Below are 27436 nucleotides of genomic sequence, written 5' to 3'. Positions count from 1 at the left end.
CAGTACCCCCCCTGCTGTGGTTTTTAATTGTTGCCACTATGAGTATATCCAAACATTACCATGCACCCTGGACATATGTTCTGTACAGCTCCCTGTCAGCCATATATTACCTGTCATTGGTATCCCATACCAGTATCCCTCCATTGCCATTGTTGAAACACTCTGTGATCCAGAACTCCCCGAAATTTGAAGCCCAATATAATGTCATGGTCCCTTACTAGGGAATGGCATATAGCGATGGATTTAAAGGTTAGATAAAGAACTTGGATAAAGTTAGATAAAGAACTTAGATAAAGAATGTTGACTTGAAAAAATTCTACATCATATCTTTTTTTTAATTTTTTTTTATTTCCCCCCCCCCCCTAATTATTCAGCTTCTCTTCACAGGAGTCCTAGACCACAGCAATGCATATATATAATATACAGCACTCCCATACATCCACCACAAAACCTTTTTCCTTCCACAGCGATACTCTTACACCCTATTCATATCATATTTACTTAACGTGATGTACAGAGTCTGAGACATTAGCTTTCTAACAAGGTGACATCTGTGCTTACATTATGGTGCATACTTTAGGATATACAGTTCTTTACATTTTTAGTTATCCTATGTTTTACATTATGGTTTACATTATCAGTCTGTCATCTCCTATATGTTATGGTGTAATATTACATGTTTTATATCCATCCTTGTGTACTCTCAAGAAACTCCTCTCTTATCCCCCATTTACCTTGGTTCCACACATTTAACGTCCATTTTCCCTTCCACCTTGGTGCCCACAGTGACAGCCAACCTCCGTTTCCTGAGGAGCCACTTCCAGAGATAGATGGAATAGTGTTCAGGGCCTAACTTGCTCAACTGCCCCAATGCCCTGGGAGCCACCCTTTCTCTCGAGGGATACAGTTCCCTCTATTTGGTGGCATTAGTCCTCCCCAGGATGTGGGTCCACCCCCACTCTCACTACTTGGGTTTCTACCCCATGGTGACACCCACTCTGGCAGAATGAGCATTTAGACATTCCCCAGGAGCCCGTCCTGCATCAGACCCTCCCCTCCGAGCATTCTAAACAGGTAACCCTCTTTATTATATTTTGATATGATTTTCTCGGCATTTTACTCTCCACCAACACCTGACCCTCTCCTGTGTTCGTATGCTACCCCTCCCTCCCCCCACTTTTGGGCAATGTTACCCATCCGTCCCTCCCCAGCCACCCTCAAACCCCCAAAGCCCCAACCAAAGGCAACCCCTTGCCCCCCTTTTATCTCTTCTTTGTGTTCATACTTACCACCATCTCGTCTTAAATTCCACCCCTGCAGACATCAGCTCATATCCTTCCTCCACCCTCCGATTTCCTGTAAGCCTATCGTTCAGTCTCTTGCTATCTAAGGCAGCTTGTCTATTGAACCTCATGTCCTTGTCCCTGTGCCACACTGTTTTGATTACGGTAGCTTTGTAAGAACTTTTAAAATATGAAAGTGTGACAGTTTGGACTATTTGGGATCTCTCCCCCTTCTAAATAAATTTGGTGATTAGTTTTTCCATTTCTGCAAAGAAGACTGTTGGAATTTTGGTTGGAGTTGTTTTAAACCTATATATTGCTGGTAGTGTTAGCATCTTAATAATACTAGTTTTCTAATCCGTGACCATGGAATATCTTTCCACTTATTCAGGACTTCATTAATTTTTTTCAATAGTGACTTGTTGTTTTCTGTATATAATCCTTTACAATCTTGATAAATTTATTCTAGATATTTTATTCCTTTAGTAACTATTTCCAAAGAAATTTTCTTTATTTCCTTTTTAGCTTGTTCATTGCTAGTATACAGAAACACCATTTATTATTGTATATTTATCCTATACCCTGCCACTTCGCTGAATAGCTCTAGTAGTTTAATAGCTCTAGTAGTTTTCTTATAGAGTATTCTGGATTTTGTATATGTAGAATAATGACATCTGTGAATAGGGATAGTTTTATATCTTTCCAAATTTGGACGTTTGTATTCACCTCAAGGTATTTCCTAAATATGCTTGTGATTTTTTTGACCCATTGGTTATTTAAGAGTGTATTGTTTAATTTCCACATATTTGCAAATTTTCCAGTTTTCCTTCTGTCATTGATTTCTAATTTCATTCCATTATGGTCAGAGAATATCCTTTGTATGATTCCAATCTTTTAAAACAAATTATTGAGACTCAATTTGTGACCTAACATATGGTCTCTCCTAGAAAATGATCCATGTGCACTTGAGAAGACTGCTCACTCTTGTTGCATGAAGTGTTCTATACATGCCTATTAGGACTGTATTATTATAGTGTTATTTTTATAGTAGTATAGTATTATTTAAGTCTTCTATTTATAGTATGGTTTGGTTTAGAGTATTATTTAAGCCTTCTATTTCCTTATCGATTTCCTGTCTAGATTCCCATCCATTGTTGAAAGTGATGTATTAAGTCTCCTACTATTAATGTAGAAGTATATTTTTCTTCCTTTGTATCTGTCAATGTTTATTTCATATATTTTAGGACTCTGTTGGGTGAATATATGTTTATAATCATTATATCTTCTTGATGAATTGACCTTTTTATCAATACATAGTGTCCTTCTTATTCCCTTTTAAGAGTTTTCAACATAAAGTCCAACTTCTTTGATATTAGTGTAAGCATCCCCATTCTCTTCCCACCTTACCCCAGGGATGGCTCCCTTGTCTGTTTGCTTGCTGCTTTTGCTCACTGCTTTTGCACTCATCTGCTTGTTATCTGCTTGTTGGTTTTGTTTTGTTTTTTGTTATTGGTTTTTGCTTGTTGTCTGTTTATTTTTTCTTTAGGAGGCTTGTGGAATTGAATCCAGGACCTCCCATGTGGGCGGTGAGTGCCCAATTGCTTGAGCCACATCCCTTCCCTCCCCCCACATTCTCTTTTGATTACTATTTGCAAGGAATATTTTCCATCCTTTCACTTTCAACCTACTTGCGGGTTTGAATTTAAGGTGAGTCTCCTGTAAACAGTAGCATACAGCTGGGCCATGTTTTTATATCTATTCAGCTAATCTCTATTCTTTGTTTCTGGATAACTTAATCCATTTACAGTTAAAATAACTTGATAATGCAGGAATTTCTTTCATTTTACTCTTGGCTTTTTATATGTCTTATATGTTTTTGTCCCTCAATTTTCCATTCTTATTTTTTAAATTTAGTTGATCTTTTGTATTAAACCCTTTAGAATCCCTTCTCATTCCCTTTGATGCATATTTTTATGATATTTTCTTTGTGGCTATCACGGAGCTTAAATTTAGCATCCTAAATCTATAACAACTTCATTTGGTTAAATACCAATTTAATTTCACTAGCATACACAAAATATGTTCCTGTACCCCTCTGTCTCCCCACCTGTAGCAGTTTGATATTATTATGAATTCCAAAAAGATATTAAGTTTGCAATCTGGTCTGTTCCTCTGGGCATGATACCTTTGATTGATTTAAATTCAAAGGTTTTATGTTTAATTTATTAAATCAAGATTAGGGCTTTGATTCAACCCTTTCTGGGCTATATAAATGGATACTCAATCAAGAAGAAAGGGAAAGAGATGCACAGAAATAGATACACAGAGGAAGAGAGACAGCTCCGTAAACACAGCAGAGGCCAGGGAAGAGAGAAGAGCCATTTGTGTGACAGTTTGCAAATAAAGAGACCAGAGCCTTGAGCAGTTGAGCAGGCCAGAAGGAAAAAAGCCTTCCACCCTACAGCTGAAATAGGAAGAAGTTGGGCCCACCAAGCCTTAAGAGAAAAGAGGAAGTCTAAACCATCACAGATGTCACCTGCCATCTTGCTTCAACATGTGGCAACAGCCTTTGGTGAGAAACTAACCTTGAATTGAACTCTTTTGGGCCTATAACTATAAGCTTTTACCCCAAAAAAATACCCTTTTAAAAAGGCAACAGATTTCTGGTACTTTGCATCAGCACCCATTTTAGCTAATACACCACCTCAATATAGTTCTTGTCACAAATTCCATATTTATACATTCTGAGTTCAAAACTACGTATTGTTGCTTTTTATGCATTTGCATTTTAGATCTTGCAGAAAGTAAAAAATGGAGTTACAAACCAAAAATACAGCAGTACTGATATTTATATTTACTCATGTCATCACCTGTACCAGAGATCTTTATTTCTTCCTGTGACTTTGATCCATTTCCTAGTGTCATTTACTTTCAATTTGAAGAATTCCCTTTAGCATTTCTTGTAGGCCTGGTCCAGTGGCCTCCTTCAGTTTTAGTCTGGGAATGTCTTAATCTCTCCCTCTTTTTTGGAAGACATTTCTTGTCAGATATTGAATTCTTGGTAGGCAATTATTTCCTTTCAGCACTTTTAAATATGGCACCCTACAGCCTTCTTGTCTGCATGGTCTCTGATGAGAAGAAATCAGTATTTAATCTTATTGAGGCTCCCTTGTATGTAACATATTGCTTCTCTTTTGCAGCTCTCAGAAAACTGTTTCTTTGGCATTCAGTAATTTATGATATGTCTCAGTGTGTGTCTTCGGGTTTATCCTGTTTGGGGTTAATTGAGACAGACACTGATTATTTTTCTTCATTCTTTTTCCCTTCTGCTCCTCTGTCTGAATCATTTCAATTAGACAGTCTTCAAGTTCACTGATTCTACTACTGCCAACTCCAAAATGCTGTTGAACTCCTCTAAGAATTTTTTTCTTTTCTGTTACTGTGGGTCTTCAGTTCTGTATGGGGTTTGTTTTTTGTTTTGGTTTTTCTTCATGATTTCAGTCTCTTTGTTGATATACTCTTTGTGTTCCTCTGTCATTTTCCTGATGTCCTTTAGTTCTTTGTCCATGTTCTTTGAATATATTTAGAACCCTTTTTTTGTCTTTGTCTGGTGTGTCCCAGGTCTGGTATTCCTTGTTCTTGATTTCTAATGGTTTATCCTGCTCCTTTGCCTGAGTCATAACTTCCTATTTCTTTATATGTTTTGTAACATTTTGTACAACCTGAATATTTTGATATTGTGATGTGTTATCTCTGGAATTTATACTCTGAGTTGTCTGTTCCTTAAGCTTATATCCAAGAGTTATAACAGAGATTTCCCTGAATTCCAGGAGCAGATAGAAAAGTTAAAAAGAAAATAGTTTTTCCAAGTGTTTGAAGATTGCCCTGTGCATGTTCTTTCCTGCAGAGGTTAACTGTTCTAATAATGAGTTTAAGGAACAGCCCAAGGCAAAAGAGTTAGGTTCTTCCTGTACATGCATCTTGTCCCAAGTATGTCTGCATAGCCCTAGGAATTCCCTTGTTTATACATGTACAAATATCTTCATTCTTTGAACACTTTAAACAGTGTTTCCTCAGGATTCTGGATATTTCACTGTATGTCCCATAGCTGGCAATCCTTCACACCAGGATAGCATCCTATAGGAGAGCTCTGTGAGCTGCCTCTAGGCACAGAGTAGCTCTGAGACAGTCATCCTGCAATATGTATCTTTGTTCAGTCCTCCAGGCTGCCCCCAGATGTACAGGCACCCTAGCGTGTGCACAAAGGTTACTCAGCTCCAGAAATAAAACTGGACTCAGGGACCTAAACTGGGAGCGTGGATCAACTCCTTCACAAACCAGGGATAGGATGGGAGAGGGGCCAGCAAGAATGCCATAAAATTGTCCTACTGTTTTTAAGTTGCTTGTTATTGATTTGGTGAACACCCTGGTACTGCAACCTTTTAACTCTTTCCAGAGCTTTGAGAAAGATGATTTTTTCCTATTTTTGTTGATTGTTCAAAGTTTCTGTGGGCAGGGAGTGGAGTTCCAGAATATCTCATTCTGCCACCTTGATTGGGGCAGGGTCAATCCCTATTTTAATTTAATTTTTTATTTTATATATTTTTTTCATTTAAAATCTCTCCTTTTCCATGTTTGTAACTCTCTTCTTTGAAAGGGAGAAAAATTTGCTCATTATTCTAAATATATATATTTGATCCTTATTGCAAGGATTAAATGTGCTCATGTAAGCTGTAAGCTGGAGTGGTGGTGGCAGTGGCAGTACAGCCAAGGAGCCCGGAGCAGCGACCTAGAGGGATCCCAAGGGGCAGGGAGACTCTGGCCGCATGGACCCAGTGACAGTGCAAGAGGGACCAGATTTTGACAACAACTTTGTACCATGTGTAAGCATAATCTGCCGTTTTTGGCTCAGGAGGCATTGGAAAGTCTACTTTGACCATGCAGGTCATTCAAGGAATTTTTGTTAAAAAATATCCTACAACAGAAGATTCTTATAAAGAGCAAATTGAAGCAGATATACAAAGTGTATGCTTGAAATCTTGGATACTGCAGAAACAGAACAATTTATAGCAATGAGGAATTTGTACATGAAAAATGGACAAGGCTTTGAATCAGTTTATTCCATCACAACACAGTACACATTTAATGATTTACAAGATCTGAGAAAACAGATTCTTTTAGTAAAAGATACTGATGATGTCTCAATGATTCTGGTTAGTAATAAGTGTGACTTGGAGGATGAAAGAGTTGTAGGAATGGAGCAAGGTCAAAATCTAGCAAGACAATGGAACAATTGTCCATTCTTAGAATCGTCTGCAAAATCAAAAATATTAATGAGATCTTTTAAGACCTAGTATGGTAAATTAACAGGAAAAACTCCCATGCCTGGGGAGGCCCACAAAATATCATATCACCTGCTTTAATATACTAAATGCATTATAGCTCTGAGCCAGGTCTGTAGAACCGTTGCCCAATTCAACAGTGCCATCATTCCAACTTTGTTAAACCTACCAACACTTTAAGTGGATTTTCCTATGGTAGTGCCCTTTTAAGAGGCAGATTAAAGCTACCACATCAGTTTGCACCTTCTAATCACTTTCCAGTACCACAAGAGAGATTTTTATTTATATAATAGTCCTAGAGTATACAGCTTGTAAAATTAGAGGCTCTGCCCAGTATTACTGCTTAAGAGACATTCTTCATCCACCAGTGTTGAACATGTATGAAAATGGTGTATATTGTATACTTTAACATGCCCCAAAAACTTTGTATTGGAGAGTACAATAATATAAATCCTAAGAACATCACTATTTTAGCTCAATAAAAGAACGCCCAAAGAGTTCCTATATAGGCTACTCCAGATAACTTCACTTCTTGGATACTTGTAGTGTATTGTAATTTTTTAAAGAAAGTCAAAGTCATTATCATTGTGTTTACAAAATAAGCACCTTTTGATTAACACAGGTATATAATTTTAAAAAATTTTTTAAAACCTGTGGAGACAGTGTATTAGTCAGCCAAAGGGGTGCTGATATAAGTACCAGAACTCTGTTGGCTTTTCTAAAGGGTATTTTTTGGGGGGTAGAAGTTTATAGTCATAAGCCCGAAATAGTCCAATGCAAGGTTACTTCCTTGCCCAGTGTCTGTTGCCACGTGTTGAAACAAGATGGCAGGCAATGTCTGTAAGGGTTCAGCCTTCCTCTTTCCTCTTAAGACTCCGAGGGCCCAGCTTCTTCCAATCTCAGCTGTGGGCTGGCATAAGGCTCATCTCTCTTCCCAGGGTTCATTTCTTTCTAGGCTCAGCTGTTCTATTCTCTTCACAAAGTCAGCTATAAACTATCAGGCTCACCTCTCTTCCTGGGCTGCAGGTTCTTCTGTGCATCTTCTCTGTGTATCTACTTCTCTGTGTGAGTTCTGTTTTATCCTCAAGGAGGCTGGTACTCAATACTGAGTTACATTCTTATGACATGGTTGGATCAAAGTCCTAATCTTAACATATTTTAATCAGATATCTCAGCTGAATCTAATACATTCAAAAGGTATGACACCCAGAGAAACAGACCAGTTTACAAACATAATCAGTATCTCTTTTTTGAAATCATAAATAACATCAAACTGACACAGACAGTGATCTTGTCTTTAAAATATGATAAGTCCTTTCATTAAATGTCTTAGATGAAAGACATTGTTTTTAATTTCTGCTGAGAAGGAAATGTCCAGGGTTTTCTAATCTCTTATGACATGATGTTTCTTTGGTTTACATAGGGGACAATGTTTATAATTGAGTTTACAGTAGAGGTCTACAACAAAAAATATATTTTTTCAAATAATTTTTTAATGATTTAACAATTTTTGTAAATCATTTTCAGGCTTCTGCAGCTGTAGATTCTCACTGTGACCCCCTTGCTGCTCATGTATAAGTGTATTTGCAGTACCAAAAATACAGGTTTAATATTTTTGCCTGTTAGTAAGTTTCACATGTGTAACATTTTGGCTGAGATATTAAATAGTGGATTTAACTGTGGATGTGGGAAGTAATCGTAATCATGTGTAATTGGTCATAGGCCTAAGTTACAATGACTATTGCTGTTTTATTTAACAGTGCCTTGTTGCTTCATATACATTTAACGTTTAAGTGTTATATTAGACTGCCAAAAGGGTGCTGATGCAAAGTACCAGAAATCTGTTGGCTTTTATAAAGAGTATTTATTTGTGGTAGAAGCTTACAGTTACAAGGCCATAAAGATCCAACTCAAGGTACCATAAGAGGTACTTTCTCACCCAAAGCCTGTTGCCACATGTTGACGCAAGATGGCGGGCAATGTCTGCCAGGGTCAGCCTTCCTATCTTCCTCCTTCCTCTTAAGGCTTCATGGTCCCAGCTGCTTATGGTCTCAGCTGCAGGCTGGGATAGGGCTTCACTCTTTCTCCCTGGGGCTTGCTTCTTTCTGGGCTCAGCGGCTTTTTTCTCTTCAGAAGGTCAGCTGTAGACTCTCGGCTCATCTCTCTTCCCCAGGCCTCTGCCGTGTCTATGGAGCTGTATCTATTCCTCTGTGCTCTCTTCCTCCATGTATTTACTTCCCTGTCTTTGATTGACCATGCATTTATATAGCCCACAGCTGTAGGCTAGCTGTCGGTCGGGACTCAAACCAGGTCACCCTAATGACGTGGTCAAATAAAAGTGCTAATCTTGATTTAATAAAGTAAAAGTGAAACCTCTGAGTCTCATATAATCTGAATACACTCTGAATGTATTCCTCTGAATACACTCAGAGGAACAGACCAGTTTACAAAACACAATCCAATATATATTTTTGGAATTCATACACAATACCGAACTGCTTCAGGTGTAAAGATTATGTGCCTGTCCAACAGAGCCACAGTATTTAAATTGGCCAACCTCATGTTACAACTACTTGGAGGTGGCCAAATATAAACAAGATGCATTAACTAAAGTGGTGCAATTTTGTATAACTTAGCATCAATGATTCAATAAATTTGGATTGCCATGCAAGGGCTTGTATTATTTTTTAAAAAGTGATCATGTATACAAAGCACCTGGCACAAGGTAGAAATTTGTGCAATGGCTGCTATTATTATTTGTAAAATGGAGATACTGATATTTATGTTATAGGTTGTTGTGAGGATTAATGGAAAGAGATGTGAACTACCTGGCACATAGTAAGTGCTTGGTATATAATTGCTGTTATCATTTATGCCTCCTTTGTAGCACATATAATCTGCCTTATGGTTATTTTTGTACATGTCATAGTCTCTCAATCAGGTTGTAAATTCCTTGAAAGCAGAAATCTTATGCTAACTTTATGTCCTCAGCATTGCCTGGTGGAGTTCCTGGCATCGATTTTTTCACTAAATTAATAGAGTTTTAAATCACCAAGATTAAAATTTTGGAGTTTGTTCTATAGGCAATTTGTGGTCCTCATAAAGGGGAGGGGGAAAACAGTAGAGATATTGAACATCTTTTTATAGAATGATTCATGGGTTAGCACTATAAAAGATTAATTAGAATAGAGATTGAATGTGGGGATTTAGTAGTTGTCTCTTTATTTGGTCAACTGTATATAATTTTCCACATTCTGTTGTTTATAATATAGTTTCACATAATCAGGGTTTGCTATGCCAAGCCCCATTCATGCTCCAAACATTAACTATTTGTTTTAAACAAGGATAGGAAAAGCGGTTTGTTTGCAATACTAGCTCCATGCCTGAGTGAACAGGGAAGCAGAGAATGGCGGTGAGTGGAGAGTAGCAGAGACACTGAGGCACAAAGGAGGTGGGAAAGGAGATCTAAAAGGAAAATGGGAGACAAATTAGGGATGTGGGTTCATTTTGGTGTCTGCTGATATTCCATTAAGGAGGTCAATACTCCAAGTTAAAAAAATCAGCAACAGTTGAAAAGGCAACAAATCTCAGCTTCCTCCAATTCAACCCTTATTCCACTATTTGAACCTCTTCTGGTGGAAGAGTGAGAGAAAATTAGCAGTGATACTAAGACTCTATCCTTGCCTCACTTCTCTCCCTCCTGAATTAAGAACATAGTTTATTGCATCATACAAAGGTTTTCCATGTGAAGATCAAAGGCCTTGCAGAAAACATCTCCTACTTTTTGAAAGCATTAAATTTCTTTCTAGCACATACAGTAGGTAAGGGATAGGAAGTCTGAGAAACCCAAGCTTGAGAAACTGGTAGCTCTGTTCCACTGAGAGAGTCTGTAAATCAGGTTAAAAACAATATGTGTCCTAAGGATGGAATCTAGCAAGTACTTCTAGAGAATTACTTACAATGCTCTCTCCATTCCATTGTGCAATGGATTAGAACCATGTCTCCTGCCAAATGTACATCTGGGAAACAGGATATTTTTGTTTAGAATTCTGTGTTGTGAGACTACAGACAAATCTCCCATTTTGCCAACCTACTATGAATGACGCAGAGCATGATGCCTATGAGTGTAAACTATGAAATACAAGGGATTTGGACTAAGGTTTGTCAAGTCCTTCAAAGGATAAACGGATTAGAATACATAAGAAAGAAAGCTGGCTTGTGTGTCTACATTGGCAAACTTGAATTGACTTGGGATTTTGACAGTGCAGAAAGTAATTTCTTTTTCCTGCAAAATTATAATGACAGAACATGGGCAGAAATCTGAAGGTTACATATTTGCAAATCTAAATCCTCAGAAACGATTTGGAAGGAATGATTGTAGGATACCTTAGCCATGGAGCAGGGCAGGGTTTTTGTGGCAGGCTTAGTATTCCTGTCCACTGAGGGTAAATTCACAAATTGACATTTCCACTTCCCTTTTGATCCAGTTTCCAGTTTGAAGGGTTGGGGGTAGGTATACAAGGCTAATACATGCCTTCAGTAGGGGAAATATAAGACCTGGATAAGCTGTCAATTGGAAAATCAATCACTGAATAATCTAGATAAAATTTCATATTGTGTAAGTAACTTTTAAATCATTTAGAAACAATAATCACTGGTGGTATCGTTATGATGCAAGAAGAATGTTCTAACGAAGGAGATAAAGAAAAATTTTAGCTGACCCTTAAAGAAATACACCTTCCCCCCAAGTAGGAATGTATTAAAATAGACCACAAGCCCTGGTGCCATGGCACTCTCACTGCTAACCCCCTGATTCATGTGGCTCTCGGATGCATTTCGAAAAGCAGGGTGAGTCAACCTGAGACAAGCTGGTAAAATTTCTTGGGTCAGTATAATTTGACAGAGTTTTGTTAAAAGAAAATTTCATCAGTTTCACTAAACTGGCCCTTTGCCTTAAATTTTTGCTTACTTGACAAGAGTGTTCCCATTTTCTGTTGAGCCAGGGTTAAAGGCTTATTTACAGACACGTTGAGGCTCATGATGTAGTGTGGCCAGATGGGATGAACAGCAGTAATCCTGCAAGATTTGTGATGTGCATTTACCAGGATCAGACACGTTAGAGAACAGTTTGCAACAGCTCTTCTTCAGTCTGACAACATCCTGCTTGAGAAAGACCGCCAGAGCCATGCTTAACCCTCTTTCTGCTGATCTTTTTCCCAGAGGACTTACTGTACAGCATAAATGGTCCATCATTAGAAACCACATGCTTTCTTGTTCTGAGTGGACTTAGAAGAAGGCTTCTAGATTCTCCCCACCACCTCCAAAAGCTAGATTTATACTTTGTTCATTAAACATGTGAAGCACGGGGTAAGATGGACAAAGTAGATTCCTTCATGAAGCATACGTTCTCACGGCCAAGGCAACAGGCAAATGAAACCAGAAACAAGGTAGTTGCAGATTGTGGTAGATTCTATGAAAGAAGTAAATAAAATTAAATAAAAACAATGGAGTTCTTTGGGTGTTCAGAAGACATCTCTTTAAAAGGGGAATTATAAGGGTATAACCTAAGAACAAAAAGTTAGCCATGCAAAGGTCTCGAGAGATAAAATTCCAGGAAAAACACATAGCAAGTGCAAAGATGAATTTGCCTAGCTAAGTTTAGCTCTTGGCCCTAATTAAGGCCAATATGAGCTGGAGAGTCGTAAATAGAAGAGAGAACGGTAAGAGTGAGGTCTGAGAGATGCAGCCGGGGCAAGGTCATTCAGTCCCCTGGAGGACAAGCTACAAATTGGGGATCTTATTCTAAGGGCAATGGGTAGCCATTGAGTTGTTGTTTTAAACCTTTTTATTGCAGTAACTGATATACAGCACAAAACTCCCCATTTTGACTGCACTCAAGTATACAATTCAGTAGTAGTAATTACACTCATAATACTGTGTTAGGATCACCAATATCTATTACCCCTCCTTTTCATCTCCTCAAACAGAAACTACTCTTTCCACTCTCTTCCCACTAACCTATAAACCACTATCTATCTCTATGAAGTTTGGTTCTTCCAGGTATTTCGCATAAGTGAAGTCAGATAATATTTGTCTTTTTGTGTCTGGCTTATTTTGCTCAACATCATATCTTCAGGGTTCATCCATGTTGCCATATATACCAGAATTTTATTCCTTTTTATGACTGAATAATATTCCATTGTATGAAGGTACCACATTTTGTTTCTTCATTTGTTAATGGACACCTGGCTTCCATCCACCTTTTGGCTATTGTGAATATCTAGCATGGCCATAATTTCATTTAAAAAATACAAAATAATATCAGCAACGATGTAAAGAAATCGAAACCATTAAAAGTTTTTAAGAAGAGGATTGAGTAATGTGATCTAAAGAGAAACACTCCTCCTTCCAGGAATTTGCAGTCTTAGCCATAATGATATAGCCTGTGCATTAAAAACAAAATTATTTCCAAGAGTACCTAGTCTCCAAGATGGTCAAATAAGTAATATAGGCCCTACAGTCTTTGAATGTTCAGAAGGGATGTGAGACTGAATGTGTATTCAGGGCTGCCTCCAGACGATGTGGAAGATATGCTAATCCAAACTGGCTTGGATGTGGAGAATATGTAACTCACCGGGAGGAAATAACCTATCTGATACTAAGATCTGAAGAACCTAACCAAAGGTCTGTTTACCATCACTGTTAGTCTTCCTAATCCTATATCCTCTGTATAAAAGGGTCTGTAAAAGGCTGTTCGGGGCTCGGTTTTTATTAGGACAAGAGTCCGCCGAGCCCGGCCGGTCGAAATAAACCAACTTCCTTCTCGGTATTCTCTCGTGTCCTGGCCTTCGAAACCGCGCCTATCCGAATTTCTCCACTACAATAACACAAACCAAGACTGAAAGTGTCTAACCCAACTGGGGCGGGGGGAAGGGGAGAGAAATAAATAAATAAATCTTTAGAAAAAAAGAGAGAGAAAGTGTCTAACCCAAGCCTCAGTGATTTTTGGTGAGAAGCCTAATTTCTCCTAAAAAATGTATTCTCACCAGTATTTAACATCTATTCCAAATGTAATGCTGGGCTCACAAACAAAAGGGTAGGATTACAGGCATACTGCATTTTATCGTGCTTCACTTTCTTGCACTTCATAGTGTATTTTAACAAATTGAAGGTTTGTGGTAACCCTGCATCAATCGAGTCAATTGGCACCATTTATCTAACATCACATGTTCACTTAATGTTTCTCTGTCACATTTTGGTAATTCTCAAAATATTTCAAATTTTTTCTTGGTAATTATATCTGTTTTGGTGCTCTGTGATCAGCCAAGTTGTGAATGCAAAGAAATAGTTCTTGAAGGACCTTAAAGGGGCTGCACATTAATGATTAGTAAGAGAAACAATCTAAATGCTAATTTGAGAAAGTTTTAGTGGTCTGGATAGAAAACCAGACCAGCCCATAGCTTTCCCTTAAGCCAAAGCCTAATCCAGAGAAAGGCCCTAACTCTCTTCAGTTCTACGAAGGCTGAGAGAGGTGAGGAAGCTGCAGGGGAAAAAAGTTTGAAATTAGCAGGTGTTGGTTCGTGAGGTTTAAGGAAAGAAGCTATTTCCATATCATAAAAGTACAAGGAGAAGCAGCAAGCATAGATGCTGCTTAGTTATCCAGATGATTTAGCTAAAATTATTGCTGAAGGCAGCTACACTGGACAATGGATTTTCAGTGTAGACAAAACAGCCTTATGTTGGAGAGAGGCCATCAAGGACTTTCATAGGTAGAGAAGTCAATGTCTGGCTCAAAGCTTCCAAGGACAGGCTGATTCTCTTGTCAGGAGCTAATGCAGCTGCTGAATTTAAGTTCAAGTCAATGCTCATGTACCATTCCAACAATCCTAGGGCCCTCAAGAGTGATACTCAATAGAACCACAAAGCCTACATGACAGCGTGCCTTCTTACAACAGGGTGGACTTAATGTTTTAACTGACTGTTGAGACCTACTGCTCAGGAAAAACTTCCTTTCCAAACATCGGTGCTCATTGGCAATGCTCCTGGTCACTCAACAGCTCTGATGGAGATGTATGATGAGATGAATGTTGTTTTCATGCCTGCTAACACAACATCCATTTTGCAGTCCATGAATTGAGCCATCTAGTTTTCAAGTCTTATTATTTAAGAAATACATTTCAGGGAAGCAGATGTGGCTCAAGCAATTGGGCTTCCATCTACCATATAAGAGGTCCAGGTTTTGATGCCCAGGGCCTCCTGGTGAAGGCAAGCTGGCCCATGTGGCGAGCTGGCCCATGTGGAGTGCTGGCCTGCACATAGTACTACCCCATGCAGGACTGCTGCCCTGCGCAGGACTGCTGGCCCACACAGAGAGCTTGTGCAGCAAGATGACTCAACAAAAAGAGACACAGGGGAGAGAATAAAGAGGCACTGCAGATCAGGGAGCTGAGGTGGCACAAAAGAATAATTGCCTCTCTCCCACTCCAAGAGGTCCCAGAATCAGTTCCTGGGAGAATACAAGCAGACACAGAAGAACACACAGTAAATGGACACAGAGAGCAGACAATGGAGGGAGGGGAGACATAAAAAAATAAAGAAATATATTGGGCTGCTGGGTTTGGGGAATGGGAGGAAGAGATGAGATGTGGAGGTGTTTTCGGGACATGGAGTTGTCCTGGGTAGTGCTTCACGGACAATTACGGGACACTGTAGATCCCCCCAGGGCCCACTGGATGGAACGTGAGAGAGTCTGGGCTATGATGTGGACCATTGACTATGGGGTGCAGTGATGCTCAGAGATGAACTTACCAGGTGCAATGGATGTGTCATGATGATGGGAGAGAGTGTTGCTGTGGGGGGAGTGGGGGGAGTGGGGGGTGGGGGCGGTGGGGTTGAATGGGACCTCATTTTTTTTTAATGTAATTTAAAAAAATAATAATAAATAAATAATTTTTTTAAAAAATTAATGAGGTGGGTTGGGGGAAAATACACCAAATGTAAGATATGAACTATAGTTATTAGTAATACTTTGATGATGTTCTTTCATAAGTTGTTACACATGTTTCACAGGAGTTCAAGGTGTTTGTGACGGGGTAATGTATGGGAACCCTATATGATGTTACGCATGTTTGTTTTGTAAGTTCACAACTTCTATACACTTATTGTTTATGTTCATGTATGAATGATAAACTTAAGTAAATTGTTTTTAAAATGAAAAAAAAAAGAAATATATTTCATAAAGCTATAGCTGCCATAGATAGTGATTCCTCTAATGGATCTGGACAAAGTAAATTGAAAACCTTCCAAAAAGGATTTACTATTCTAGATGCCATAAAGAACATTTGTGATTCTTGGGAAGAAGTCAAAATATCAACACTCACAGAAGTTTGGAGAAGCTGACTCCAGCCCTCATGGAAGACTTTAAGGGGTTCAAGACTTCAGTGTATAAAGTAACTGTGGATATAGTAGAAATAGCAAGAGAACTAGAGTTAGAAGTGGAGCCTGAAGAAGTGACTCAATTGCTGCAACCTCATGATGAAAATTTAACAGATGAGGAGTTGCGTCTTATGCATGAACAAAGAAAGTGGTATCTTGAGATGCAATCTACTCCTGATAAAGATTCTGTACACATGTTGGAAATGACAACAAAGAATTCAGAATATTATATAAACTTAGTTGATAAAGCAGCAGCAGAATTTGAGTAGACCGACTCCGATTTTGAAATAAAATTCTCCCGTGAGTAAAATGCTATCAAACAACATCACATGCTGCAGAGAAAGCTTTCTTGAAGAGTCAATTGATATGGCAAACATCCTTGTTTCTTACTTTAAGAAATGGCCACGACCATGTCAGCCTTCAGCACCCACCACCCTGATCAGTCGGCAGCCATCAACATGGAGGCAAGACCCTCCACCAACAAAAAGGTTAGGACTTGCTGAAGGTTCAGGTGATGGTTAGCAATTTTTTAGCAATAATGTATTTTTAAATTAAAGGATGTACATTACTTTTTAGAAATAATGCTATTGTATGCTTAATAAACTTTAATATAGTGTAAACTTTTATATGTACTGGGAAACCAAAAATTTCATGTGACTCACTTTATTGCAATATATTTGCTTTATTGAGGTGGTCTGGAACGTCAGGAATATCTCCACTGTATGCCTGTGTTAGAGTTGAGAAACTTGCAGGGAGGCTCCTGCAGACCTCTCGGATGGGATACTGCTTGGCTAGTACTGGTGCCGCAGGGCCTCTGAGCAGGCACCCTGCAGAGCTGAGACCCAGGCTGCTGAGGGTGTTGGGGTGTAGGGACGGGTACCTCCGTGGATGCGCAATGATGCTGGTTCTGATAGGGTAGAGAAAAACTGGAGAGATTGAATCCAACTGCTACTACTGGAACCAATGAGGCAATAAGGGATACATAGAGGGTGCAGGCAAAGCAACTTCATTCTAAGGAGTGGAATGGAGGCTGATGCATCCCATCCACTAATCCCATTGGTCTAAGTGACTTATCAAATCTAGTTGTCAGGTCTGTGTGGGTGATCATGTGCCCAACCAAACCTCGGGGGAAGGGTAGGCGGGGAGCATACCAGGAGACAATACCACGTCCTGTCACATTTAAACAAAGCACATCCATAATGCATTGTCTGTGCTTTCCAATTTGCTTTTCTTTACAGTGGAATAAGAACTTAAGAGGCCTTGCAAAGCAGTGCTATGCAGAATCCATTGAAATGTTTGCAATTTCCTCCCCATATTTTATAGTTGCCTTGCCCATACCTAATTTTAAAAGTCTTTTTTCCCCAATAACTTGCTTTTTTGAAATCATTCCAAAACATTCAGTATGGTTTTATGAAAACAGAGCTTTCATTTTCTAAAATTTTATTTCATGGCTAAATATTTAATTATATCCTGTAATTCCTGGTGTAACAGGCACAAACATGTTTGGGAATAAACACAATTCACTCTTAGGAAACATGCCGTTCAACTGGTGGGAGCACAAATGCACAGATGTCCTGCAGAGAGTGTGTAGTGAAGAGGTCTGCCCTTTGCCCTGGCTCCTGGGGCAGTCACCTCTAAACTCTGGCATTTTCTGAGGGATGGGAATGTCCTCCTTATTCACAGTAGTCCCACCACCACACCTGATAGCTGATGCTGAGCAGATATGACTCAAGGTGGGCCAGCCACACTGGTGCTCTTGGGGTGGGGGCTGACCACACCAGAAAGACCAACCAAGTGGTTAGAGGCCTGGGGCTTTGAGCCACAGGTTAGAAACCAGACCTCTGGGGAAGGTGGGGGCTGAGAGAGTGAGTTCATCCAGGTGAGCACTGATTCCATCAATCACGCCTACAGCATGAACTCAATAAAAACTCCAGACACCAAAGTTCAGGTGAGCTTCCCTGGCTAGAAATATTCCACTTTTTGTCACAGATCAATGTGCCAAAAGGTGACACGTCCTGACCTCGCCCTATGCGTCTTGTCTTTTGAGTGGTTCCTTTATGTGTATCCTTTTGGCTATAATAAAACAATAGCATTGTCCTGAGTTCTGTGAGTCGTTCTAGCAAATTCCTGAACCTGAGGGAATCTGTGGGAATCCCAAATTTGTAGCAAACTGGTCAGAAGGGAAGGTAGCCCCAGGATCCTAGAACTGAGGTGAGGGCGATCTTGTGGATCACTGTATCCTTAACCTGGAAAGTTTGCCTAACTCCAGGTAGAGAGTAACGACTGGCCCCAACAATCCAACAACTTGGACATTAGTTTCTTTTCAGAGCAGGGAAAATACCCATTAATCTGACAAATCAGTTAAATGTGGTATAATTAAGTCTGTTCCAAACACTCTCCAAATTCTGGTGGATCTCATGGCTCACCACTTACCTCTGTCTCCAAAGCAGAGAAATATGTTATAGACCAAAGATAAAACACATACCCCTCAAAGAAGTACAGATTGAAGGGAGAGGATAAAGGACTATAAACGGAACTTAACAGGTGTAAAGATTCTTACTAATTTCCTCTCTGTCTCCCTACCCTTGCAAGGTCTGGCAGGACCAGGATGGGGTCTAGGGAAGCAAAACATAGAGGTAGCTTAGAAAAGCTCAGCTTCAGGCCTTCCCACAGCCCAAGTGCTAATCTCAAGGACCAAGATCAGATGTGGACCTAAGACAGAAAGGCTAAGCCCTGGGCCATTTTGCTCCACTCCAGTCTGGGTCTGGGACCAAAGGAAGGAGAAGGAACTTGAAGTTCACTATGGCCCCTCTCAGTTCACCTAAGACTGTCCAGATCAGTATTGGGGAACAGAGTTCCAGTTCATAAGAGTGATACTTTTTGGGGGGCCTTTTAGCTAAACTGGGATCATGTTTCCCATAATTCCCATATAGACCCCGAGTTAGGGTTGGCTGGAGGAGATTTGGGAGGTGGAGGTAAGTTCCAAGTTAGGATCCAGGCACTGCTGTGGCTTACACACAGCTCATCCTCACGCAGCCCTCCGCTCTTGGCTCCCAGTGAATACCACCAGTTGTCCTTTCTCTTCACCTTCTTCATGTTCTGTGCAGGTGAGCATAGGATGCCAGCTCCTTCTGCAAGTCCCCACGTGGTGGGGCAATAGATAAGAGGCAGGTTTAGCTTTGTCCTCACACTCCCCCTCCTTCCAGCCCTGCTGACCTACAGTAGCCCCAGAACCAGCACGAGAGCAGAGACAACCCCCTTTCATAGACTTGTTCTTCAGCTCCCACAACCACATACAGTCTAGTCCCCATATTAAATGCCTTATCCTTATCACTCAGACCCTAATACAACAAGCTGGGTTATGCCCTGGGCACAAATGATGCTTAAACCTTATCAGCAAAGGCTTAGTTCTTGCTCTGCCCTGCACATCTTCACCCTGGAGGCAGGCTGCAGGGGGGCAGCCTCTGTTCAACACTGCCAGTCCTCACGGAAGGAAGACGGAACACCATGCTGGCTCTTAAAGCTCTGCTTGGAGTGATTCACCTCCTGGCCACCCATGCTTTTTTGGCTACAGCTATTCCAACAGCAACGCCTGAATTCAGCAGGACACTGGGTGGACGTAATACATTATATCACAGTAATACACACCACGCACATATATACATATATTCTTCAGGAATCTAGTATAGTATACAGCAAGTTAACCATTATCCCTCCCTTTTCATACAAATGCTATATTCACTCAGCAATATCTGGGGATAGGAATTGGGTACAAGCATTGTATTTGGTGTTATTTTTAGACCAAGTATTAAATTTGAATTTTTTAAAAGATCATTTTGGAGAGTTCTCTGTTAGGTCTACAGTGCTACTTTTTGTGTCTTTGTGTAGTACCGGGGCTGGGGACCGAACCCTGGACTTCGTGGCGCTCAAAGGCTTGAGCCACATCTACTTCCCTAAAATGCTACATTTTGTTTCGGTTGAAAGATGATACAATATTTGTGGACTGAATGAGTTGACTGTCAGGTCACTTCTGAATCTTAGGATCCTAGAGGAAAATGATTTTTTTTTCCCTACTGAAATGTCTAAAAAACAGACAAATTTTCAAGTGGCCTTGAGAAATTGGTATTCTAAGTGTCAGTTAAAGGGCTGTCATAGGTTATTCCCTGCATGCTTATCTCATTTTAAGCTATAGTATAATCACTGTCTCTTACATAAGGATGTTACCAGGAGGTTCCTCCTTGTGCTTCAGAAGAACAGATAATTAAATTAAGAACTCATAAGATTATTCTTTACCTATGAAATCGTTTATCCATTTTTTTTCCTGCTACTCTATAAACTTATTGAGTATATAGATGGTATCTGGTCCATATCTGTATCTCCAGCAGTTATTAGAGTGCCTGGCACAGAATAGACACTCAACAAACGTGTTACACCGTCAGATTTAATCTAGTTTACTGTGCACATGTTTTCTACATTTTAACATCTCTGAAATTGGGGTGCACCTGATCATGCCCATGGCTTACCACCACTGTGAGTCAGGTGCGAAAACCTTCAATTGACACCTCTGGGGAAACCCAGCAAGCATCAACCTCACAGCATTTTATATTTGATGAAGTATGAGGTAGTTAATAAAGTAGTAAATGCTTACCTTCCTAGATGTGTTACTAAATGTTGACTCAAACTTATGTTATAAAGGGAGATTCTGAAAAGACTATTAGGCGGCATTATTTTGCAGTTTTATAGCCTCATAATGATCTAATTTAAATTATGACCCATCTATCTTCATCTTTCTACTTATTTCAAATAATAGTATAGTTCTACAAAGCAAACGTGGGTTTTTTTAATTCTATCTGGTTGCCTCATCGTCTTTTGGGGGCGTTGCTTCCCCATGCAGGGACCTGCATCTGTCCACGCTGTGCAGGTCTGGGATGCTTTTTTTTCTTTTTTTACCAAGAGGTCCCGGGGAGGGATGGAATCCCAGTCCTCCATATGGTAAAAGTGGCTCAATTGCTTGAGCCACAGCCGCTTCCTACAAACATATGGTTTTAACAAAATTGTCTCTGTCTTTTAGCCTGCCATGTAATTGAGAAATGAGTCCTTCTTGTCAGAGATTTGGCGGTTCTTTTCATTGATTCTTTTATAAGTTACTCAAAAGTGTTCATACATGTTTTGCATTAATTCATGTTTTGTATTAAGCCAGATAATATATATTGAGCACCTAAATTAAGCAACATATTCTGCTAGATGACTTGAGTGGGAAGTTATTTTTCTATCCCCATGACACCTGAAACCCTTAAGTCATGCACAAACTTCCACTAAGCAAATAACATTTTGTCTAAGTGAAGGCACATTTGCCACATTGTGACCTATGCTCTCCCAAGCTTTAGTAAGTAAGCTGCTGCTACTATTATCCTATTTATAAATTTCAAATTACTCCTGTGTGCATGCTGCCTTGTGTCTACAATTCTGTACTTGTATAATTCTGTACTTAGTTGTTTTAATATAGGGGAAAAAAGATTGCATTATAAACAGCATGACCATATTTGTTTAATCTGAAAGGATTTAGATGGAAGGGACCAAGAGGGATTTTTTTTTAGAACAGTGTGTTATGTGTTGTGGATAAAGTATGTACGTGAGAGGAAAAGAAAAAGTTTGAATTTAATGCAACAGTCTGCCTTTTACCTCATATGGTAAGAGATGCCCACTCTAGCTCTTAATTGAACCATTTCATCAGCTGTAGTCATGACAGGTTTTACTATAATCCCAGCAGATTTCATAAAGGCAACCCCCTTATATAACATAAAGAGAATATTCAAATGCACTCCTTTCCCATTATATATATATATGTTACATAAGAAGTTACCAGGTTATGTATATATAAGCTTATTGCATGTTTAGTTGCATACCAGGTAAAGCTCAAGGTCCTTATACAAGCAGTTGATATTTTCTACATGGCTAGAATTCAGAGCAAATCTTGAATGTCTTCACTCTTTCTGAAATGAAGAGAGGTGTCCCAAATAGTTCAGGACAGCTTTCTCTTCTGAGACAGTGTGCTTGCATAAATTTAAAGGGATATATGTTAAAAATAAGTCTGCACCTTAACATGAACAGATATTTCGCTGACAAGGACATACAAAGGACAAATAAGCACATTAAAATATGTTCCACATCATTAGCTATTTATCAATTTGTGAATTATAACCACAATGAGATATCATTGCACACCTATCATCATGGTTAAAAAATAATAGTGCTAATACCAAATGCTGGTGAGGATGCAGAGAAACAGGATCATTCATACATTACTGGAAGGGATGTAAAATGGAACGGCCACTTTAGAAAATAGTTTGACAGTTTCCACAAAAACCAAGCGTATACTTACCATATGACCTAGCAATAGCATTGTTGGCCATTGTCCCTAGAGAAATGAAAACTTATATTCAAAAAAATCCATGGAACTGCATTACACAAAAAGTGAGCCCTAAGTTAAACCATGGAATTTAGTTAATAGTACTATTATAAAAATATGTATCAAATGAGCTACACCAGTACAAGGTGGTGGTTGTGGGGTAGTATATGGGAATCCAGTATTTTATGCATGATTGTCTTGTAAACCACAACTTTTCTAATAAAGAAAATATAAATTTAAAAAACCCTGCACATAAATGTTCATAGCGGCTTTATTCATCATAGTTAAAAATTGAAAACCCGAACGTCCTTCAACAAGTGAATGATTAAATTGTGGTACATCCATACAGCAAACAAGTAATACAAGTAACTATTTGGATAGATTTCAAAGAAATTATGCTGAATGAAAAAAGTCAATCAAAAGGTTACATACTATATAATTCCATTTGTATAATATTTTTTAAATAAAATCCTAAAGTTGGAGAACAGATTCATGATTTCTAAGTGTTGGGGATGGGGATCAAGGAGGCGTAGCTATAAAGGGATAGCAGGACAGAGTCCTGTAGTGATGGAGCAGTTATGTATGTTAATTGTGGGGCTAGTTACACAAAGTTTACATGTGATAAAATCACATAGAACTACACACACACACATACACAATGACTACCTGTAAAACTGATGAAATAGGAAATATCCTATGATTATACAAGATGCTACCATTGGAGGGAAACTAGATAAAAGGCAAATTTTGCAAATTCCTGTGAATGTGTAATTATTTCAAAATAAAAAGTTTTTTTTTAGAAATTATCCTGCACCTCAAATGCAATGAAGGAATACTGCTTCCCTGAGAGAGCCCTGAATAGCACATATGAAATCTTCCTCTCTTACCTGTCCCCAACCAATAACTACACACAAATTGTCAGATAAAATATGTTATGACCTTGTGTCATCAAATAACTCAAAGATGGCAGTAAAATACTATTAACAGAATGAAAGGAAGCAAGCTTATGCTGGGCAAGAGGTGGGGTGAGAATGGTAGAGAAGAAAACTCATGTTCAAAGGTGATATGAAAAAGAGAAGAGGAGAGAAAGTATTTCAGACTGTGAACTTGTGATTCCAAATATGATAACTCAAGCCCAGTAGTAGACTCCTGCAGAATATTTCTGAGAATTCCCAGGGAGATTTACCTGTCTCTTATCCCCTCACCATCTACACTGCTGCCCCTGGCTTCTACATTATTATTTTGGGCTATTGCTGCTACCTTCCCATGATGCTCCAACTCTCTTGGTTCTTTTTTTTTTTTTTTAATTTCTCCCTGCCTCGTTGTTTGCACTCACTGTCTACTCTTTGTGTATTCATTGTGTGCTCGTCTTCTTTTTAGGAGGCACTGCAAAACAAACCTGGGAACTCCCATGTGGGATGGAGGCACCTAATTGCTTGAGCCACCTCCACTCCCTGCTTGTTGTGTCTCTCATTGTGTTTCCTTGTGCATCATCTTGTTGTGTCAGCTCACTGCACCAACCCACCACATCACTGGTTCTCTTACTATTTTGGAGCATGACATAAAGGAATCATGATTCAGAAAAGGAAATTTTAATTTGATCAAGTCTGTAGAGCTTGTCCCAAGTCCATTGGATTTATATGCCATTGAACTACTCTCAAAGACTCTTTAGGAAATACACAGAAAAGGGGGAAGGGAAGGGAAGCTTTAGGTTTTCCCAGTGACCTCAGTGCTCTCATGAGACTTCAACCGAACCCACACACTGAATAATCTTGCCCAACTGGCAGTCTCCATTTTACAGACCTAAATATGACCAGCTCCTCTATTACATTTTATTAACACTACTAAGATAGAAATTAAGATTTTTAATAATTTTATTAAAAGCTTTTTTTCTAGATCAGTGGGCCCTAGCAGTAAATTAAGGGCTGTAGAAAGCTCTCAAACATGTGAGACAGTGTTCTTACCTGAACATTTCCTGTGCAGATTCCAACACCAAGTTTCCTCCTATAGGAAGAACCAGAGCCGAGGGCAGGGGCCACCCAACCTTCAGAATCTTAGCGCAGGACGCACCCAAACATGCACCCCCTTATGAATGTCCTGGAATCCCTTTCCTTGATCGCTAAGCATCTCAAGCCTGCAGGCAAATGAAGAGCATGTGCTCCTTAGAGGAAGTTTGATGATTCCTTTTCTAACTGATACCCCGAGTGAAATTGCCTGGATGCCGTAATTTTTCAAGGTCTGTTTTCACTTCTTTCTCTCTCTGTCTCCTTTGTTTTTGCTGCTTCTGTCATTTTTCCCTTTTACTCCTCAGAAAATTACCTAAATCTTTAGACATCCAAAAACAGTGCATTTTTTATATTTTCTGTAGGTAACAAGTATACTACTCTAAATTTAAAAAGCTTTTTCCCACTCAACTGATTTTCTTTTACTGCTCATCAATCTTTCTTAACATTATGCTTTATTTTGTTCCTATGTTGATATTTTCCTTTGCCTTTTCAAAATTTTATTAGTTTCAGTATCATTGTGTGAATCTTAGACACCTTGGAATTTAATATTAAAAATTTAATTTTTGTTGGGAACATAGAACATTTTTGTTGTATTAAGTCTTGTCATTATGGGTATGATTTTAATCAAGTATCTCATATGTATTTTCCCTTTATTCTTTGGCTCTTGCCTTTGTCATTACTAAAAAGATATTATGTCTTGGTCTTGAAAAAATCTGGTAGCTTTTTTGTCAAACCATTCCCTGAGCATGACAGAGAATATGTAATATAAGGATATTGCCTGAACCTTTAAAATTTTGTTTACTTTCCTTCCTTCCTTTTAAAACATGATCTAAGAGTGGAGAGACTATGATTATTAATTTGTGAAGTAATACGTAGATACTTAATAAATTTATCAATTACCTTAATTATTAATGGATAATTCCATTTTTAAAGACTATGGATGACCCTATAATCTTATTTGTTGAAAGTGCAGAAAGTTAGACATTTATAAAAAGCTTGTCTTAACCCTTTTTCTGTTTTTTATGTAAGCGTGCATGTGTCTAGGGTATGTGTATACATGTGTGTATGTGTATATGTGTGTGTGTGTGTGAAAGCCCCTATCATGTACCATGAATGTGCTTTAATATAGTTCCTGTAGCTCATCAGTTGCACCATAAGCATTTCCTGGGAACTTGTTGAAACGCAAATTCCCAGATCTACTGAACCAGAAACCGTGGGAGCAGGGCCCAGCAATCTGTGGTTTAACAAGCTCGTCCAGCTGATTCTAACATGCGCTGAAGTTTGGAAACCACTGGTATACAAGAAACAAAAGTAAGCAATTGAAAGTGCTGTAGTAAGAACATCCACAGGGAGCTGTAGGGAACGGAAGAAGCAGCAAGTAGCTGTCTGGGAAAACTAAAGGAGGCTGTACAGAAGTGGCATCTGAGCCCCAAGGTGGGGGGAGGTGGATGGGGCAGAGTAGAAGTTTGTACTTCCGTTCATTTAATCTTTACTGAGCACATAATATCCTAGTCTCTCTTCCAGGCTGAGAATGTCTCATCGAGCAATTCCGAGGCAGATTTACCCGGAAGCTAACAGACCTGAAGCTTCAGGCTCTCTCAGTAGCTTGAGCCTCTCCCAAGTCCTTGTCTATTTTGGTTTTCATAATTGTGTAATCATTTTTGTGCAGTGGGTCCATGAAATTGTATAAGCTTCAGGTCCCCACCAAACTTGGCTGTACGACTGGGGGTGTTTGAGGGCAGAAGGAAGCAAGCTGGGCCTCCCAGTAAGGAGATCATGTTCCCCAGGGCACAAGAGGGAGACAGCACCGTAGTCAGGCCGCCGGTGACGGCGTGTGAGGCACTGGGGGAGCGGATGTGAAAAGGGGCTTCCGAGCAGCCTTGGGCGCGCGATCAAGGAGTTTGGATTTATCCTCCACACAGTAGGTAGCTATTAGAGATTTTTCAGTAGGAGTCTGCATTTTAAAAAGATAACTATAGCAACTAGAAAGAAACAACCTGGTGATGGGAGAGGCTAGAGCCAGGGCCACCCGTCAGCCACACAATGAAACAGACCACGAAGGGAACGCTGAAGGCGCCGTTTCAGGCAATGGCGGTAAATTTAGGAAACATTTAGAGTCTCTACACGGGGACCAGTCGGAAGTGAGACCAGGACGAGGCATTAAAGGTGATTTTTAGATTTGCAGTTTGGGTGATTTGGGTGCAATAAACTCCTTAACTCAAACAGGAATACAGGTGGAGCAGGCGGTTTCATGGAGAAAATAATGAGCTCATTTCTCCACTATGCGTCTATCATTCTGAAATATATATATATATAATTCTAATTTAACTGTCTACTTTTTTAAAAGAGCCCCAGACTCTGAAAGAGTAATCACTTATACATAGCCCAGTAGTTTATAAATTATGAGATTCTAAGTTTATATTGTATAATCATTAAACCACTTTTTCTTTAAAAAGTGAAATGAAATTTAGAGTACACAGGCAAAAAATCTGTCTTGCTGATAAATATAAATCAAACCGTTTTAGAATAATTTGGCACCCTGTCTTTGCTGGTCAGAAAAAAAGATCCTCAAATAGCTGTAACTAGCTTCCAGGATGAAGAAGGTCAGAAGGCTCCCCAAATGGCATCGTTACATTGGTAGATTGCAGAGTAGGCAAGGAGAAGTACCAGGAAGCTCTGCTTGGATCCAGGACGAGGTTGGGAGTTAATGGAAGGAAGTTTCAAGTTGCATATGAGAGTGATACGTGGCAGAAGCAGTGAGTTCTATCTGCAGTCCACATCAAAGAACACTAAACAGATTTGGTGCCTTGGTAAAATTACACGGATTAGACATTTAGCAAAGCATAAAGCAGCATGATGTCTCAAGAAAAAGGTCATCTAAATATCCCTAAAGGATTGTTCACTGACGTTATTCAGAAAGAGTAAACTCCCTGAGGGTGAGAGACATCTGTTTTTGGTGCA

General features: G+C 39.3%; 1 protein-coding gene and 1 pseudogene across 2 annotated transcripts in view; both read left to right on the top strand.

Moving 5' to 3' along the window:
* Nucleotides 1-27436, top strand: part of CPA6 (carboxypeptidase A6) — a 402022-nt gene that overhangs the window by 199827 nt on the left and 174759 nt on the right. The gene's annotated exons all lie outside the window — the stretch shown is intronic.
* LOC139436454 (ras-related protein O-Krev-like) lies at nucleotides 6186-13637 on the top strand (annotated as a pseudogene).

The sequence above is a fragment of the Dasypus novemcinctus genome, chromosome 14 (genome assembly GCF_030445035.2).
Source record: "Dasypus novemcinctus isolate mDasNov1 chromosome 14, mDasNov1.1.hap2, whole genome shotgun sequence".
NCBI lineage: Eukaryota > Metazoa > Chordata > Mammalia > Cingulata > Dasypodidae > Dasypus > Dasypus novemcinctus.
The sequence above is the reverse complement of the archived record's forward strand: the minus strand, read 5'-3'. Positions and strand labels throughout refer to the sequence as shown.